This window comes from Phascolarctos cinereus, unplaced genomic scaffold, assembly GCF_003287225.1.
Source record: "Phascolarctos cinereus isolate Bilbo 61053 unplaced genomic scaffold, phaCin_HiC Scaffold_4;HRSCAF=312, whole genome shotgun sequence".
In the NCBI taxonomy this organism is placed as follows: domain Eukaryota; kingdom Metazoa; phylum Chordata; class Mammalia; order Diprotodontia; family Phascolarctidae; genus Phascolarctos; species Phascolarctos cinereus.
In genome coordinates this window covers 392748628-392768325 of record NW_027555847.1, presented here as the reverse complement: position 1 = coordinate 392768325, position 19698 = coordinate 392748628, and the positions used below count along the sequence as shown (strand labels likewise).

The 19698-nt window shown below is 38.4% G+C and overlaps 1 long non-coding RNA gene across 1 annotated transcript in view; it reads left to right on the top strand.

The window, feature by feature from the left end:
- The first annotated feature begins 3562 nt into the window (after nucleotides 1–3562).
- Nucleotides 3563–19698, top strand: part of LOC110207928 (uncharacterized) — an 80009-nt gene continuing 63873 nt past the window's right edge. Inside the window, exon 1 of the long non-coding RNA XR_002324355.2 lies at nucleotides 3563–4006. This is a non-coding gene — a long non-coding RNA (uncharacterized LOC110207928). The remainder of the gene's footprint in view (nucleotides 4007–19698) is intronic.

Here is a 19698-nt window from a genome sequence, read left to right as displayed (position 1 = left end):
CTCCATATAAGGAAGACTCCCTAACAATTAGATCTTATCCAAACAGTAGAATAGACTGCCTTAGGAAAAAGTGAGTTTGTCTGCACATGAAGTCTAAGAGCGTGCATTTAGGGTAGTAGTATAGACTAGCAGCATAATAGAATAACTACTGGATGAGGATTCTGGTAGAGGGCACTCTGGTCAGGCACAGGTTGCTCTAGATGGCGTCTGAGTCTTTTCCACCTCTGAGATCCTGTGATTCTGTGAATTTTGCCTCAGATAAATAATTGGGGGGAGGTGGGGAGGAAGAGGTCCTCTGACTCCTGAACAATTTCCATGGTACCATATTTCCTGTCATGTAGTCTGTTCCTTCAAGGAGCTTATGAAAAGAAGACCTTATGTTAATATAGTACTTTTAGAAGCAATACGAACAGTGAAGAGGGAGCTAGGTTTGGAATCAGAATGACATAGGGTCAAGCCATGCCACTGATTTTTTCACCTCTAGAGAGGAGTCAAACTCTTTTTCTTACATTCTTTGGCTCTTTAAATCTCCACTTAAAAACCTAAAAGACAAATCACTTCAAGCTTAGGCTCATATCTAGGGTCACCTTCAAAGGGATTAAAAAAGTACTCAGTGTAGAAGGTAGATCAGGTATAGGACAGCTATTTATTTCTTCAACCACAGAGAATGCTTAAAATACATGTACTAGGCTTCCAAACAAGCCTGAGGCATCTTGTGCACAGCTCAGTTCTCCCAGGGTGATGTGATTTATAATTGGTGAATTGGAGAATGCGGAGGTGAAGCTGGATACTTGTATGAAAGGCAAATTTGGTGCCAGAGAGAGAGAGAGAGAGAGAGAGAGAGAGAGAGAGAGAGAGGAGAGAGAGAGAGAGAGAGAGAGAGAAAGAGAGAGAGAGGAGAGAGAGGAGAGAGAGAGAGAGAGAGAGAGAGGAGAGAGAGAGAGAGAGGAGAGAGAGAGAGAGAGGAGAGAAAGAGAGAAGAGAGAGACAGAGAGACAGAGAGAGAAGAGAGAAGAGAGAGAGAGAGAGAGAGAGAGAGAGAGAGAGAGAGAGAGAGACATGTGGTTGTAGAGATTCTTTGGGAGAGACACATAGAAAGAATGACTTTTAAAGCTATAGACATGTAGAGGAAACGGGCTGTGCAGTATGTCCCTATTTCTAGCTTACCTTCCTAGAGACTTTGGAAAGAAAATTGCCACTTGGGGGAGCTCAGGGCCTCTTTCTTGTTTGAGTTGAGAGACTATACTTCCATCTCATTTACTTTTGTATTTTCTGGTAATATTTGATACATAACTGCTTTGATTTCTGTTTGTTTGGGTAAATGTATATACTGCTGTTGACCATTTGTAACCACGAAAGGCAAAAAGGAAATAACCAGTGAGGATAAGCTAAAGGGATGGAGGAAGAAGCTTTTGTTGTTAATTCCTCTAAAACAGTACCCTAAAAAAAAGAAAGAAAGAAAAAGAAAAAGAAAAAAAATAAAAGAAGAAAAAAAATAATAAATAAAACAGTACCCTAGACCAGAGACATCTGATGGGGGCAGATAGGTACAATTTTAGTCCAATACTCATCTTGGAAATACGTGCGAGAAGGAGCAAGCACCCAACCATAGCCCTTCTCCTGCTTCTCTCAAGACAGAAATTACAATCTCTCTTGGAAAGGGGTAGGCCAGATTCCAGAGATATCTGGACTAAATATCCTGTCCATGAGTTAAAATGAAAACATCTAGATAACCGAAGTGGATATATAAACACACAGTAGGCACTTAATAAATATTGATTGATTGATTGATTGATAAAGACAAATCAGGAAAGAGTGGCCTGTAAATGTTATCATGCTCACCCAGGAGGTTGATGAGACTGATGGACAGCAATTTGGCCTTCATTTTGATTTTTCACTGCTTGAACAAGTCCCTCAACGTTAGTAACTTTTGATAAGATAGTGCATGGTTTGGTCTCATCCTCCTGGTACAGGCCACGTCCTCCCAAAAGAACTATAGGAATTAACTCCCAGTGCAATGGGCGCTGATTGAGAGATTATAGTGCTCACCACTACTCAAACTCATGAAGTTGTCTGCAGGACTGGGAATGTACATCTCATGTTCACTGTTTGGTCATCTATGCATTTGAGATTATGTATGTCCTTCAGCAAGGGGCCAGAATCCTTGTCGCATACTCACAGGGTCAAAGCTTGTAGGGCAAGGTTGCTGCTCCTAGTATACAGATGTACATGTGTATCTATACACACATATGTATGTGTACACTCGTGTATATGCAGGTTTACATAAAAATATATATGTGTCTGCATGATTATAATATATTGTGCACATAGATATCCACATATATCTACATATGCATGTATAGTGTGCTTCCATACAACTAGGTGTCAGGTCTGAGAGAGATATGCAAATTAGAATCTGACATAAAGACGTGTTCCATGAAAGAGGCAGAAACAAAGTTCTGGTCTATCTTGTTCCTTCCCTGCCTTCTGCATCACTGTGGTAGATCCATCCAAGCTGCCGTGAGTATCTTGAGACTAGAAAGCTCAGTAAGTGAATGCAGGGTAGACTAAGGCCAAGTCTGCCCCCTGTTTTCATAGCACCCATCATTTGGGGGATCGTCCTCAAATGACAAGTTGTATATTAAGTTCCCTCTGTGTGTGGCTCTGTTGCAGCCTACAGGCTGCAGGCTTCAGGAACAGACGTTTCTTTGTGCCTAGCCACGTGCACACACATACTCCTGTATACACACCCTTAGAGACACACACCCAAACATCTGCAGGCTCAGACACTCTCCCCCTCCCTGCAAAGTTCCCAATACACAGGCAGAAGCTATCTTAGTTAAACTTTGAACCTCCCCCTGTGCCTAGCACAGAGCTCTGTCTATGCTAAATACTCGCTCAATATTTGTTGTACTGTGCTGCGTTGCAGGGACTAACACATTGTTGAATCAACCAGTGTACAGTAAAAGGGTTGGATTATTTGACCTCTGAATCTCCTTCCTGCTTAAAAGTCCCCAAGCCTATGACTTTTGGGGGACAGGGGCAGGAGTCACAGAGAATTAATGCTTAGATCATCAGGAGAGTATACATGAGTGTATTAGTGCAAAATTTGGTCAGGATCCATGAGAAAGAAAAAGCCTCAGAATGCTCAAGAGGAGGCAGGGCCCTAAGTTTACAGGCAAATCAGAATCATCCCAGACCTACACAGATCAAATACCAAATTAGAGGGAGCTATCTATCTCTCAATGGAGACCCATCGCCAAGAAGTTTCAACACTCCCCATTTCCAAACTGACAAAGCAGAGACTTAGTCCAAGCTAGCTCCTCCCTCTCTCTCCACCAGGGCTCAGAGTCCCACTGCAGGCCCACCCCACTGGGAAGAGGCAGCTTTGCAAATGGGATGGCAGGGTTCTGGTCAGAGACATTCTTAGAGCCCCAGTGACAGAGGAAACAAGACCAGGCTATATTTCATGCTAAAAAGTGAAAACCAAATAAACACAACCCCCCTTTCATGGCAACAGTCCAGGTCAGCTGTGTAAGTGAACAGCAAAAACATTCCTCTGTTCTTTGGAAACCTTTGGAGGAAATCCAGAACTGCATGGACTCGGCCCAGCTGTTTTTCTCTTATTGCTTAAAAAATGCCTCTACTTTTTAATTTGTCATATCTTTCGGTTTCTGTCACTTGCTTGTCATTTGGGCTGCTGGAGCAAGGGCGGGAATAAGGACTGGACAATACTGTAAAATAATGCTTCAGTCAGACTTGAAATGGCAGTGCTTATGACAGCCATATTAATACCAGATGGGTTCGCCCTGATTGTTGTACTGCGTCTTTCAAAAACACACCAGACTGAAAGCAATCCATCCAAGCATTTTTTAACGATCCAATGACCTAAAAGGCCGTCCCTCAGAAATGCCCTTCTCATCCCTCACACGGGGCCACGCCTGAACAAGTAAACAGATGGAACATTCGCGTTTTGGGTGGTGAAGATACTTTGATGGAAGATCTGGTAAGTCTGACCATTGCTTTTCCCCAAACTAGATCTCTTGTTATTTCACTTTCAGACAAGTAACTTGTCAGGAATCATGTCAAACATCAGGCCCCATCCAGGAATAGAAGGCAAGGATTCCCCCTCATCTGCTGCTTAACTTCATCAATCAGCATTTGATCTGTTTTCTCTGGATGGCTGTGCTCCGTAGTGACTCTACAGGACCCCTGGTTATTAAAAACTTAGAGCTCAGGGCCCTTTCTCTTCAGGAGATTTGCCCTTTCTCTCATCATCCATGTCTCACCCCATCATAGTAACATATTCTTGCAGATTCCAAAAACTGTTATATTTGAATGGGCAATTTGGATCATGGGATTTTACTCCTGAAGGGAGATTATAGGTCACCCAGTCTCTCGTTTGTAGATAAGAAAATTAAAATCAAGAGAGGTGGGAGGACTTACTCAAGGGGACACAGGTAATAAGTAGAAGAGCCAAGATTCAAAACCAGTCTTCTGACTCCAAATTCAGTGCCTTATCCACTATACCACACAGGAAAGACATAGGAAGTTCCCCTACATGCAGCTCAAGAGACAGATCTTACTAGAAACTTATGTTCAGGGTCATTCTTTCTAGCCAGTTCCTAACTGCTTCAAAGAAATCTGTATTCTCTTATATCAGTATATTACGAAAGAACACTGTAATGAGTTCGAAGACCTGAATTCAAATCTCATCTTTACTATGTACTGCCTTGGGCAAACCGCTTTCTGGCCCTGAGTTTCCTCATTTGTAAAATAAGTGGGTTGGATTAGATGACCTATCAATCCTCTTCCAGTTCTACATCTGTGAACAGACTGGTATCTCTCCCTTGGCTTCTTGAGTTCTACAAGCAAGTGCTTGTAGATGCCTCTGGTTACCAGAGAAATCGATTCCTTCTAATCCCTGTTTGCGCTGAACTAAAACCTTTCCTCTTTTTCTCACCACCTTCCTAGCTGCCCAGATTCCTCTCTGATCTTTTGTTTTTCTGATTTGGAACTGTCCTCTCCTCTGGGAGCCAGACAGGCATCATATTTATCTAATAATAAAAATTAACCATTTACATATACATACAGAGAAGACATCACACACTCATACAAAATATGCCATCATTTCAGGCCATCATCATTTAGGAAAAGGGGACAATTTATCATCTTGATGATTTAGGTTCAAGAGTTTTTGCAGACTCCAGGCCAACCCACCTCACTGTACAGGGTAGAGGAGATGATAGTAATAGGAATGAGAGGTGCTATCATTCTCAACTCTTATATTGCTTCTATTTTCCCTTCCAAAGAAGATGGTTTTTAGAATAAGAAGGGTAAAATAAAATTGGTTAACAGGGAGTTGAAACTCAAGGTCAGTGAGGATGTGGTAAGAGAACATCAGGGGAAGCTAGGTGACATAGTGGATAGGGTACAGGGCCTGGAATCAGGAAGACTCATCTTCCTGAGTTCAAATCTGGCCTCACACACTTATTAGCTGTGTAACCCTGGGCAAGTCACTTAGCCCTGTTTGCCTCATGAGGCTCCTCATCCCTAAAATGAGCTGGAGAAGGAAATGGCAAAACATTCCAGTATCTTTGCCAAGAAAATCCCAAATGGGGTCAATAAAGAGTCAGACACAACCAAAAGGATGGAACAACAAGAAAAAAGAGAATATCTGGCTGCTTTGCACAAATAAAATCAATGCAGCTAAAAATAAGAAGGGAAGTTGTCAATTGGAAAAAAGTTTCACCTCAAATATCTCTGATAAAGGTTTAATATTCAGGATATATAGGGAATATAAGCAATATATTAAGAAAAAGACATTTCTCCACAGATAAGTAATCAAATGATATGAAGGAGTTTAAAAAAAAATGCAAACCACTGACAACCATACAAAAGAATGTTCAAAATCACTAAAATTTAAAAAATTAAAATTAAAGAACTAAGAGATTTCACTTCACCCTATTCACCCTATTGGATTGGCAAAAATGGCAAAAGATTAAAAATGGTCAATGTTATAAGGGCAATGGGAAAAGAGGCACATTAGTACTCTATTGTTAAATCTCAATAGGTCCAACATTTTCTAAAAAAAAAATTTGGAATCATTCAAGAAAAGTGACAAAATAGTTGACCTGGCCATCCCAATGATAGACATATGCCCCAAGGAAATCAAAGACAAAAAAAAAGTAAGATCCAGAGATACAGAAATGCTACTAGCAATAATCAGGATAGCAGACACCCATTAATTGGGGATTAGCTGGACAAACTGTGATATTTGGATGTAATAGAACGTTATTGAACTATATGAAATGACAAATATGATAAATTCAGAGAAACTTAGGAAGATGGATGAATTGATGCAGAATGAAATAAGTACGACCAGGAGAACAATTCACACAATGACCACAATACTCACAGGAGAGAATAATTCAAGAGATTTGGGAGAAGGCACTAAATGGTACTGTCAGAATAAGCCTTCCATGATGCCCAAAACTGCCTCACCCACCTTTTTGAAGAGGGGAAGGATTTGTGGGTAGAAGATAGGAGGGGCCAAATCATACGAGCAGAGCAAGTCAGAAAAGAGAACAAAAGAGTAAAATATGGAAATGGGAAGCTACTAAGAGCTCTGCTACAGAGGCCTCTCAGAAGGATTGGACTGAGTCAGAGCTGTGACAGCAGCCTGAGAGTGACAGCAGCATGGATCTGCAGCTCTGGGGGTGATAAGAGCCAGCCAAAGGGCACAATTAATCCAGTGACCCCTTTTACCTCTTAGTAAAACTGCTTGTCCCCTTTCTAATTACCTGGGTGTCCCAACTTGTTTATTTCTTCTTTATTTACTCTTAACTGAGGTTTCATTTACCTGCTATAAAATTCTGCTTACCATTAGAAATGCTAGGTTGGATTGTTTGTGTTTTATTTAAAGCTTATAAATTGAAAAGGGATAAGAAAGGGTGTGTGCTCCTTATTTTAGGGAGACGGGAAGTCTGGTTTGAACTGACCTTGGGGATTTGGAGCTATTTAGGACAGAGCAATATTAAACAGTTTGAAGCCTGGGAAGTAAATTTGGGATTCATCTGCCAGATTGCAAGCTTGCAAAGGACAAGAGGCAGCAAAGAGAATAAAGCACGGACGTTTTAACTATCATTTTCTGCAACATTGGCTGTAGGCATTTTGCTGTGCTAGGTTTTCAAAAGCAAGCCATGCCCTTGAAGCAAAGTGAGTTGTCTGGAAAGGGAAGAACATGTCCCTGAAAGGGAGGGAGCTGCCAAGGGAGTTCCATCCACAAGAAAAGAACAGGAGTAACTTGTACAAAGCAAATAGGTGGCATAGTGGATAGAACACTGGACCTGGAGTCAGGGAGCCCTGAGTTCAAATCCACCTTAGACATAGATTAGCTGCCTAGGCAAGTCACTCAACTCCATTTGCCTCAGTTTTCTCATCTTTAAAATGGAGATAACAATAGCACCTACCTTCCAGGGATGTTATGAGGATCAAATGAGATATTTGTAAATTGCTTTACAAACCTTAGGGCACTATAACAGTGCTAACTACAGTGGTTATTAGAAACATGTTCAGGAGGTCTGCTGGCTCAGTGGGCAACTGACTGTTCAACCTGCCTAATTTCTTAGGGCCACTAGCTGCCTATAAAAAAAAAAAGGTCAAGGGGAGAAGCACATTGAAGGATATCAGAATTCTGATCAATGCAGTGACCAATATATTTTCAGAGAGTTGATGGTGAAACACATCTCTCTCCTCTTAACAAAGAGGCGGTACAAGATAGGAGTAGTATAAGATATACATTGTCAAACAATGGCCCTATTCTATTTAACATTATTAGTAATGATTTGGATGAAGACTACCTTATGACCCTCAGGAAGTGAGCACTGAATGCCATTATCATGAGACTAGGATGTGTCCTTCTTACATCTGCAGATGACAGGGAGCTGAGAGGCATAATAGATCATATGATAGTCACCAAACTAAAATGCTGACTTAGCCTCAGAAGATGAAACTTAATGGTGAAAATCGTAAACTACACTTTCAAAAATTAACTTCTAAAATGCAAGATAGGGGAAGCATGATTAGAGAGATGTTTTTTACTAGATTAGTTAAAGCTCAGTATGATTCAAGATGGCAGCCAAAAAAAAAGGTACGGTCACTCTAGACTGAATTAATAGAGGCATAGTTGACCAGAACTAAGAAGGTAATTCATTCAGCAAACGTATGTTTGTATCTACTAAGTGCAAGCTAATGTGTTAGACAGTGGGAACTTTATTGTTCAGTTGTGTCTGACTCTCCTTGACCTTATTTGGAGTTTTCTTGGCAAAAATACTGGCATGGTTTGCCATTTCCTTCTCCAGTTTATTTTACAAATGAGGAAACTGAGGCAAACAGGGTTAAGAGACTTGGCCAAGGTCATACAGCTAGTTAGGCTGGATTTGAATTCAGGAAGATGAAGCTTCCTGACTTCAGGTCCAGCACTCTATCCACTGTGTCACCAAATGAAACAGCCCTTGTCCCCAAGGAACTTACATTCTACACAGGGGGATACAATATGTACTGGGGCAGCTAGGTGGCTCAGTGGATAGAACACTGGACCTGGGGTCAGGAAAACCTGGGTTCAAATTCAGCTTCAGACACTTAATAGCTGTGTAACCCTGGACAAATCACTTAATCTCTGCCTCAGTTTCCTCATCTGTAAAATGGGGATGATAATAATAGCCCCTACTCTTATGGTTGTTGTGAGGCTCAAATGAGATAATAATCATAAAATGGTTAGCACAATGTCTGGCACTCAGTAAATACTATATAAATGTTAGCTATTTTTGTTGTTATAGTTCACTCATCTATTGAGGGTTTTGGTGTCTTAATCTGCAATCTGAGTCCATCATCTCTGTATCACAAGGTGGGTAGTAGCATGTTCCATCATTAGTACTCTTGAATCATCATTGGTCATTATGCTGATCAGAATTCCTAAATCTTTCAGAGCTGTCTTTTTAGTATTGTAATAATTGTATAAACTATGCTCCCGGTTCTGCTCATTCCATTTTTCGTCCAAAACCATCCCCCTCCAGTACATTTTTCTTCCCCTTCTTTTCCATTCTTCTTTTAGGATCATCAAGATAACAATTCCAAGGTCTTCTGTATAATTAGAATCCCCATATGACCTCTGATGATGATAGGATTCAGAGGGGATGCATATATATACACATATATATGTATATGTATGTAGATATGTATGTATGTATATATATCCTTTCCCTATGTTAAAATATAAACAGTTTATATCTTTGTATAGTTGATTATCATTGTCTATTCACGTCAACCTTTTTATGTTTCTCTTGTCTCCTTCGATTATACTTCAAACTTTCTACACAGCTCTGGTCTTTTCACTGGGAATTCTTGGGAAGTTCTCTATTTTGTTGAGGAAGGTCCACTTTCCCTCTCTATGTTTATGATCAGTTTTTCTGGGAAAGTTATTCTTGGTTGTAAGCCTGCATTCTTTGCTTTCTGGAATATTGCACTTTAAGCTCTATGCTCCTTAATTTTAGTGGCTGCTAAATCATATTTAATATCCTGGCAAGTTCTTTTCTTTTGTATCTTTTTCATTTTGTATCCCTTTTTCTTTTGTATCCCTTCTCATGCTTTCTTCCACAAAGGACAGTTCAATTGATCTTCTTTGGGTTCGTCTTTCAAAGGAATGTGAACTTGAATTTGCATTCAAGAACTAGAAAATCTTCTTGTTTGTCTGGTGGCAGCACCTTCCTTGACTCAGGTAAATCTTGTATTCGCTGAAGCTGTACTTCTCAACTTTCATGGCTGCAGGAAGGTGGCAAAGAAGATCTTCCCCAGGTATCCGTATTCTGGCTCTATTGGTTTCTCCTCCTAGCTAACTGATCATTCTCTACTTCCTCTACAAGATCATAATACAGGTCTCACACCCTCTGTCCCTGAACAACCCAGGGCTCTCTCCTAGGTCCTATACTTTCTCTTGATGATGTCATCAACCTCCATGGATTCAATTATCATCTCTATGTTACATCTCTATGCAGTTGAGGGCTAGATGGTAATCTAGGGATCTAGACTTCATTCCTCTACTAAGCAGCAGAGTATCAAGTGACTATCTGACATTTTGAACTGGAGGCAGAGCAGCTAGGTGGTGCAGTGGATAGAATCCCAGCCCTGGAGTCAGGAAGACATGAGTTCAAATCTGGCCCCAGACACTTACCAGCTGTGTGACCCAGGGCAAATCACTTAATCCTGTTTGCCTCAGTTTCTTAATCTATAAAATAAGATAGAGAAGGAAATGGTAAGCCGATCCAGTATGTTTGCCGAGAAAACCACAAGTGGGGTCAAGGAGAGTCAGACGTAATTGAAACAACAAAACAACAACAATATCCCATAGGCATCTCAAACTCAACACTTTCAAACCAGAATTCTTTATCTTTCCCCCTAAGTCCACCCTATCTCATAACTTCTTTATTTCTGTTGAGGATACTGCCATTCTTCCAGTCTCCAAAGTTCACAGGAGTTATTCAGCTCTCCCTATTCACCCCACTTCTCACGTATTCAATCAATTGCCATGTCTTGCATATTCCTTCTCGTCAAGATCTCTCACATGTTGCCTTCTCACTTCCCACGTGCGGACCCTACTCCTTTCACCTAAACTATTTTACTAACCTTGTAATTGGTTTCCCTGTATCCAGTCTCTCCTTTATATAGTCTACCCTATCTACAACTGCCAAATTGATAATCTTAAAGTACAGCTCTGTCCGTATCACTCTTCTTCTCAAGGAAGGAAGGAAATAAGCATTTATTAAGCACCTGCTATGTGCGAGGTAAAGTATGGTAAGCACTTTACAACTATTATCTCATTTAACCTTCACAACAATCCTGAGTTAGATGCTATTATTATCTTCATTTTACTGTTGAGGAAACTAAGGCAAGTAGAGGTTAAGTGATTTCTCTAGGGTCACAGAGAAGAAGCTTCACTGGATTACCATGGTCTTCGGAATAAAATACAAACTCAGCTGTTGGGCAGTTAAAGTCCTTTATCACCTGGCTGCAGCCTGATTGCATATTATTCCCCTTGCCCAAAGTGTTCTACTCCATCCAGGTTAGCCAACCTCTTCTCTGTATTCGTTACATCTGCACAAGCTGACCCCCATGCCTAGAATGCTCTCTGTCCTTACCTCAAACTCTTGAAACCCCAACTCAAGTACAGTCTCCTTCAAAAGACCTTTCCCGATTCCCTCAGTTATTAGTGTTTCCCCTCGCCCCCGGCACTATTTTGTATGTGCCCCATATTTACTTATCTAAGAACAGACACCTGCCTAGCAGAATGGAGGTTCCTTGAAGGCAGGGACTGTCCTGCTTTTGCAATTGTACTCCATGCGCACAGCATGGTGCCTGCGCAGTAGGTACTTACTGGTCATTGATTGATTAGCTGAATGAATAGTGAAGATTGAAAGACTCTTGTTTTTAACACAAATGTTCTTTGGGTGATGTTGAATATTGTACCTGTGAGTCATGGAACACTACAGTCTCCAAAGAATTGAAACTGAGGATCAGCCAAAAGGCAATGGAAAGGTGTGTATTGGATATAAACAGGCAGCAACACTTCACAAATAAGGAATTACACAGAAGTGGCGTATAGGATGTCATTAGGGAAACGTATAACTTTGTCCAAAAAAGATGGGACAGTGCTGTGCTCCACCGGGATTCACAAAGGGTTAAAGGATTTAAAAGAAGGTCCCCTAACATGTTGGGTAGACCCCTTGTGGCAGATTCACAGAGGAAAGGAACAAGAGTCTCACAGTTTGGGTAAGCATGGATGGGTATAAAAGACATATCACATTTCAGTTACAGTGTGGTATGCTGTACAATGAAAGTCAATTCACCATAACCTAATAATTTGTTTACCTGAGGGCCTCTGCTGTCACTACGGTATGTTGAGCAGGCAAAGTGATGAATTGCTGTTTTGTTTGCTTTTTGTGCCCAAGGCTATTTTTAAAACATGAAACATCTTTTGATACCATAAGAGCCCCTAAAGAAGACAGTTTAACCACGTAGATCATTAGGTTGAGAAGTGAAATGACAAAAGGGACATAATCTGTTTCTCCGGTGGCAGATAGGCTTTACTTTCCAGTCATGCCTCAGTTTAATGTTTTTATTTTCCTTTTTTTCTTTTTTATGTGTGTTTCCATGGCATTATGGCTGACTTAAATTATATCTCCTCAGGACTGAGGACTATGTTCTTGACACATCAAGCTATTCATTAGGAAGAATAGGAAGATTAATTAGAAGGGGCAGAGACTGAAGACAGGTAGGCTCCTAATGAATAAATCAATGGAAATAAGGAAGCAAAGAAGAAAATAAACATTTATTAAGTGCTTATTATGTGTTAAGCACTGTGCTGGAAATACAAATACGAGCAGAAAGAAAGACAGTCCTTGCCCTGAAGGAGCTTACATTCTAACGGGGGAAAACAGCACACAAAAAGAAGCTGAAAAGCTAAGAGTGAGAGAAATTAAGGTTTCTGGGGGCACAGTTTTGAATTCCAGAGGAAGTCAGGAACAGGGCTGGGAGGAGAAATAAAATGAATGAAAGAACATTGATTAAGCACTTAATACATGCTGAGCACGAGACCATCATAATAAAATCTAACTTTTGTACATCTATTATCTCACAGAGTAGACAAAACAGTCTCATTTCCCCCTTTATACAAATAAACTAAGAATCACAGAGCAATGAACATCCTATGTAATTCTTCACTGTGCTCTCCCATCAATCCTCTATTAAGAATATGTCCAGCATGCTTAAGTTTTAACTCAAGAGTCATAGAATCCATATCAAAATCCCATCTCTATGTGACTTTGGGCAAGTCACTTACCTTTCCCACACCTCAATTACATCATCATCATCATCATCATTAGTTTTATATGGTACTTGAAGATTTTCAAAGTGCTTTATACATCTTAGCCCATTTTAACCTTACAATGATCACCAGAGGTAGAGGCTGTTATCATCCCCCTTTTAGAGGTGAAAAAAAAATTGCCTTACCCAGGGTCACAAAGCTAGTTAGGTCAGATGCAAACTCAGGTCTTCTTGACTCTAGGTTCAGCACTCCATCCAAAGTGCCACCTAGTTGTCTCTGTAAAATGAGGGGATTAAACTAAATACCCTTTGAGGTCCCTTCCAGCTCTGTATCAAAAATCCTATGATCCCCTAGGTCCTTTAATATTCGTTGGTGCTAGCTCAGAGCTCAAAATTTCCATCTGTCATCTCTCACTCTCACTACATGACCACTTCACATCATTTTCCAATCATACATTTTCTTTGTGGTTTATGTTTACATTTATATTCCAGGAAATAAATGTAAAGCTTGAGGCACTATAGAAACAGGAGATGCTTATTATTACACCATGAACTTTGGGGGAATTCTGTTCCCAAGGCTTTACCACTAGAAAGAGGTACTAGTGGCAAAAACTGAAGCCAGATGGTCTCAGTGCCGCCAGGCGAGCTAAAAACGGTGGAGCCGCCAGCGGCACAATCTATTCATGTGTTTATTGCTAATGGATATCACCCATGACATAGACAGCAAGTCTAGCGCCAAAGCAAGGGCGTAAACAGGGTGGAGACACGAGGGATGTGGGGAAAGTAGTTATAGAACTTTCACGTGCATCTTGGGTGGAGTGAAGCAATCAGCTCTTCTCTAAAGCATCCAGGAAGGGCAGAATTATGAAGAATGTAGTGTGGGCCAGGCTTAATCTAGTAACCTTTTAAAAATAACTAAGCAATCGCTCATGTGGAAATTGCTCAGAATTTGCCTTTGTTCAAATGATGTTAACAATAATGATTTTAACAGTTAAAAATATGGTATAAATTTGAAACTAAAGTTATTAGTGAAGATACAAAAAAGTGATAGTCTATTAAATTGGGCCACACTGTTTTTTGATTAGATTTATTGTTACCACTTTTTGCTGCCTCTGTAGTTCTTTACCACAGAGTTTACAATTTCACAGAAGAGCATATTCTTTTTTCGCATATTCAGGTATCCTTGAATCCCCTAGGCTTAGATATATATTCCCAGGCACTTTTTTTTCTTTATCCTAAATGGCATTTCCAAAGAATCTTCTGGCTTTCAAGTACAATGCTGTCATAGCATCAGCTGGGCTATTTGCAGCCAGAACAGTATGTATACCTCTTAAATGTATGGTTTGGATTTCTGGTCCTTGGATTCAATGAAGCTCAGGGGAATATAGACCTGAGTTTCTGTTTCTGATTTGCAAGGATGTAATGCCTGTGGCCTGGCCACAAAGCTTTTTTGAGAGGAGATGAAGGAAAAAGGTGAAGGCATAGGCAGTTTAGAATAAAAGTTAAGATGAATGTGAAGAAGGAGATTAGTACTGTGGTACCCAGGAAGGTTTACAACACCTAGGCAGCTCGTGCTTTGCAGGGGGAGATCATTCCCTCACACTTGCTTGATGTGAAAAGAGCAGATATGCAAATTTAAGGAATGCCCCTGATTGAACATAATAGCATAGTATTCCACCATTTGCCACAATAAAGTCTAAATGGATATATGATTTAGATAGATCATATAATAAAGATTATATCATAAAATTAGAGGAGAAGGGACATACCTTTTAGAACTCTTGGTGATGGAGAGTTGTAGACCATGCAAGGGATAGAAATGATCATAAAGGACAAAATGGACAATTTGGATTATGTGAAATTGAAAAGATTTTGCACAAACAAAATGAATTAGAAGAGAAGCAATTCTCTTCTTAGAAGAAAAGCAATTAACTGGGAAAAAATATTTGCAACAAATTTCTCTGGTAAGGTGCTGATATACAAGATATATAGGGAAGTGATACTAATATGTAGGATTATGAACCATTCAAAATAAGAAATGCAAGCTATCAACATGAGAAAAAATTTCTAAATTGCTACTAGTAACATAAATGCAAATTAAAACAACTCTGAGCCTGCCTTCATGCCCTTCAGATTAGCAGAGATAACATATAAGTAAAGGAAAAAAAACAACAATTGCTGGAGGAGCTGTGGAAGGACAGGTATACTAAAGCACTATTGTGGAGCTGTGAATTGGTCCAACCATTCTGCAAAGCAATTTGGAACTATAACCCCTGAAGTCACTAAATTATAAATACTTTTCAGCCTGGTGATACTAGTATTAAGCATATACCACCAAAGAGATCAAAGACAAAAAGAGCTCCCACATATAAACATATTTAAAACAGTACTTTTTGTTGTACTAATAACTGGCAACAAAGAGGGTACCCATCAGTTAGAGAACGGCTGAAAAAATTATAATATAATACTGTAATGAATTATTATAGTGCCATAATAAATTATGAATATGACAAATTCAAAGCAACTTGAGAAAACTTGAATAAATTGATGCAGAATTTAGTGAGCACAATGAGAACAATTTATACAATGACAATTACAATGTAAAGGGAAATAACTCTGAAAGACTTAAGAACTCTGATCATTACAAAAACCAGTAATGACTCTGGAAGGCTGATGGGAAGCATCTTTCCTGCCACTTGGTAGAAAAATAATGGACTAGAATGCAGGGTCCATGAACTTGATTTTTTAAAATATGTCGACAATTTTAATATAACTGGTTTCCTATGTAATCCTAGGTATTTTATTCATTTCATAAATATTATTCTGAGAGTCATAGACTTCACCAGGCTGTCAGAAGGGTCCATGACACACAAAAAAGGTTACAAGTTCCTGGAGTAGAGACACAGAATGAGGCATACATTTTTTTTGTTTGTTTTTTAAGTTTTATTAATTTATTTTGGTTTATCAACAATCACTTCCACATGCTTTTGAGTTCAAAATTTTTCTCCCCCTTCCTCCCCCCATCCTCCCCAAGATGGCATACAATCTGATACAGGCTTTATGTTTACATTCCTATTAAACATATTTTCACATTAGTGAAGTTATAAGTAAAAATTAAAACCAATAGGAAGAACCATAAGAAAGATGAAACAAAACTCAACAGAAGGTCAAAATAAGTGATAGCGATTCGACTTCCATAGTTCTTTCTTTGTATGTGGATAACATTTTCCACCACAAGGCCTCTAGAGATGTCTTAGATCCTTATAATACTGAGAAAGGTTCAGTTTAACAATATTAGTCATCACATAACGTGGCTGTTATTGTGTACAAAGTCCTCTTGTTTCTGCTCACTTCACTCAGCATCAGACCATATAAGTCTTCCCAGGTTTTTCTGAAGTCAGCCTGTTCATCATTTCTAATAGCATAATAGTATTCCATTACATTAGTATACCACAACTTGCTCAGCTATTCCCCAATTGATGGGCATCCTCTCAATTTCCAATTCTTTGCCACCACAAAAAGAGCTGCTATGAATATTTTTGTACATGTGGGTCCTTTTCCCATTTGTTTGATCTCTTTGGGATATAGCCCTAGAAGTGCTATTGCTGGATCAAAGGGTATGCACATTTTTGTAGCCCCTTTGGGCATAGTTCCAAATTGTTCTCCACAATGGTTGGATCATTTCACAATTCCACCAACAACGTATTAGTGTTCCAATTTTCACACATCTTCTCCAACATTTATCATATTCCTGTTTTGTCATGTTGGCCTCTCTAATCAATAACGATTTAGAGCATTTTTTTCATATGACTGTAGATGGCTTTAATTTCATCTGAGAACTGTCTGTTCATATCCTTTGACCATTTGTCAATTGGGGAATGGCTTGTGTTCTCATAAATTTGTCTTAATTCTCTACATATTTTAGAAATGAGGCCTTTATCAGAGAGACTGGTTGTAAAAATTCTTTCCTAATTTTCTACCTTCTTCCTAATCTTAGTTGCACTGGCATTGTTTGTGGAAAAACTTTTCAATTTAATGTAATCAAAATTATCCATTTTGCTTTTCATAATGTTCTCTATCTCCTGTTTGGTCATGAATTCTTCTGTTCTCCATAGATTTATAGGTAAACTATTCCTTGTTCTCCCAGTTTACTTATGGTATCAGCCTTTATATCTAAGTCATGAACCCATTTTGACTTTATTTTGGTATATGGTGTGAGATTTGGGTCTATGCCTATTTTCTGCCATCCTCTTTTCCAGTTTTCCCAGCAGTTTTTTTTCAAAGAGTGGGTTCTTATCCCAGAAGCTGGGGTCTTTGGGTTTATCAAATAATAAATTACTATAGTCATTGACTATTGTGTCTTGCATATTTAACCTATTCCACTGATCCAGCACTCTATTTCTTAGCCAGTACCAAGCAGTTTTGATGATTGCTGCTTTATAATACAATTTAAGATCTCCGAATTGCTAGGCCACCTTCCCCTGCATTTCTTTTCATTAGTTCCTTTGATATTCTGGACCTTTTGTTTTTCCAAATGAATCTTGTTATTATTTTTTCTAACTCTATAAAATAATTTTTGGGTAGTTTGATTGGTATGGCACTGAATAAGTAAATTAGCTTAGGTAGGATTGTCATTTTTATTATATTAGCTCGGCCTACCATGAGCAACTGATGTTTTTCCAATTATTTAGATCTGATTTTATTTGTGTGAAAAGTGTTCTGTAATTGTGTTCATAGAGTTCCTGGGTTTGTTTTGGGAGGTAGACGCCTAAATATTTTATAATGTCTACAGTAAGTTTAAATGGGATTAGCCTGCAACTTTGCTAAAGTTGTTTATTATTTCAAGTAGTTTTTTACTTGATTCTCTAAGTATATCATCATGTCATCTGCAAAGAGTGATAGCTTTGTTTCTTCTTTGCCTATTCTAATGCCTTCAATTTCTTTTTCTTCTCTTATTTGTAAAGCTAAGGTTTCCAGTACAATATTGAATAACAGTGGTGATAATGGACATCCTTGTTTCACCCCCGATCTTATTGGAAATGTTTCTAGCCTGTCCCCACTACATATAATGCTTGCTGAAGGTTTTAGATATATGCTATTTATTATTTTAAGGAAGACTCCATGTATACCTATGCTTTCTAGTGTTTTTAATAGGAATGGGTGTTGTATTTTATCAAAAGCTTTTTCTGCATCTATTGAGATGATCATGTGCTTTCTGTTGGTTTTGTTGTTGATAAGCTCAATGATGCTGATAGTTTTCCTAATATTGAACCAACCCTGTATTCCTGGTATAAATCCTACCTGGTCATAGTGTATTATTCTTGTGATAAGTTGCTGTAATCTACTTGCTAATATTTGTTTAAAATTTTTACATCTATATTCATTAGAAAATTGTCTATAATTTTCTTTTCTATTTTGACTCTTCCTGGTTTGGTATCAACACCATATTTGTATCATAAAAAGAATTTTAAGACTCCTTCTTCACCTATTTTCCCAAATAGTCTATATAGTATTGGAATTAATTGTTCTTTAAATGTTTGATAGAATTCGCAAAATCCATCTGGCCCTGGAGATTTTTCCTAGGGAGTTCATCAATGGCTTTTCAATTTCTTTTTCTGAGATTATTTAAGTATTTTACTTCCTCTTCTGTTAATCTGGGCAATTATATTTTTTAAATATGTATCCATTTCACTAAGATTGTCAAATTTGTTGGCATAGTTGGGCAAAATAATTCCTAATTATTGTTTAATTTCCTCTTCCTTGGTGGTAGCTTCACCCTTTTCATTCTTGATACTAGTAATTTGGTTTTCTTCTTTTTTTTTAATTAAATTAACCAAAGGTTTATCTATTTTATTGTTTTTTCATAAAACCAGCTCTTAGTTTTATTTATTAGTTCAATAGTTTTCTTAATTTCAATTTTATTAATTTTTCCTTTGGTTTTCAATATTTCTAATTTGTGTTTAGTTGAGGATTTTTAATTTGTTCTTTTTCTAGTTTTTTAGTTGTATGCCCAATTCATTAATCTCCTCTTTTTCTATTTTATTTATGTAAGCATTTAGAGATATAAAACTTCCCCTAAGAACTGCTTTCGCTGCATCCCAAGTTTTGGTATGTTGTCTCATTATTGTCATTCTCTTGAATGAAATTATTGATGTTTCTATGATTTGTTGTTTGACCCAATCATTTTTTAGGATTAGATTATTTAGTTTCCAATTATTTTTTAGTCTATCTTTCCATGGCCCTTTATTACATATAATTTTTATTGCATCATCTGAAAAGGATGCATTTAATATTTCTGCCTTTCTGCATTGGATTGTGAGGTTTTTATGCCCTAGTACATGGTCAATTTTTGTGTATGTGCCATGTACTGCAAAAAAAATATTCCTTTCTATCCCCATTCAGTTTTCTCCAGAGGTCTATCATACCTAACTTTTCTAATGTTCTATTCACCTCCTTAACTTCTTTCTTTTTATTTTGTGGTTAGATTTATCTAGTGCAGAGAGGGGAGGTTCAGGTCCCCCACTAGTATAGTTTTGCTGTCTATTTCTTCCTGTAACTCCCTGAACTTCTCCTGTAAGAATTTGGATGCTATACCATTTGGTGCATATATGTTTAGTAATGATATTACTTCATTGTCTATGGTGCCTTTTAGCAGGATGTAGTTTCCTTCCTTATCTCTTTTGATTAGATCTATTTTTGCTTTTGCTTTGTCTGAGATCAGGATTGCTACCCCTGCTTTTTTACTTCAGCTGACGCATAATATATTCTGCTCCAGCCTTTTACCTTTACCCTGTATGTGTCACTCTTTTTCAAATGTGT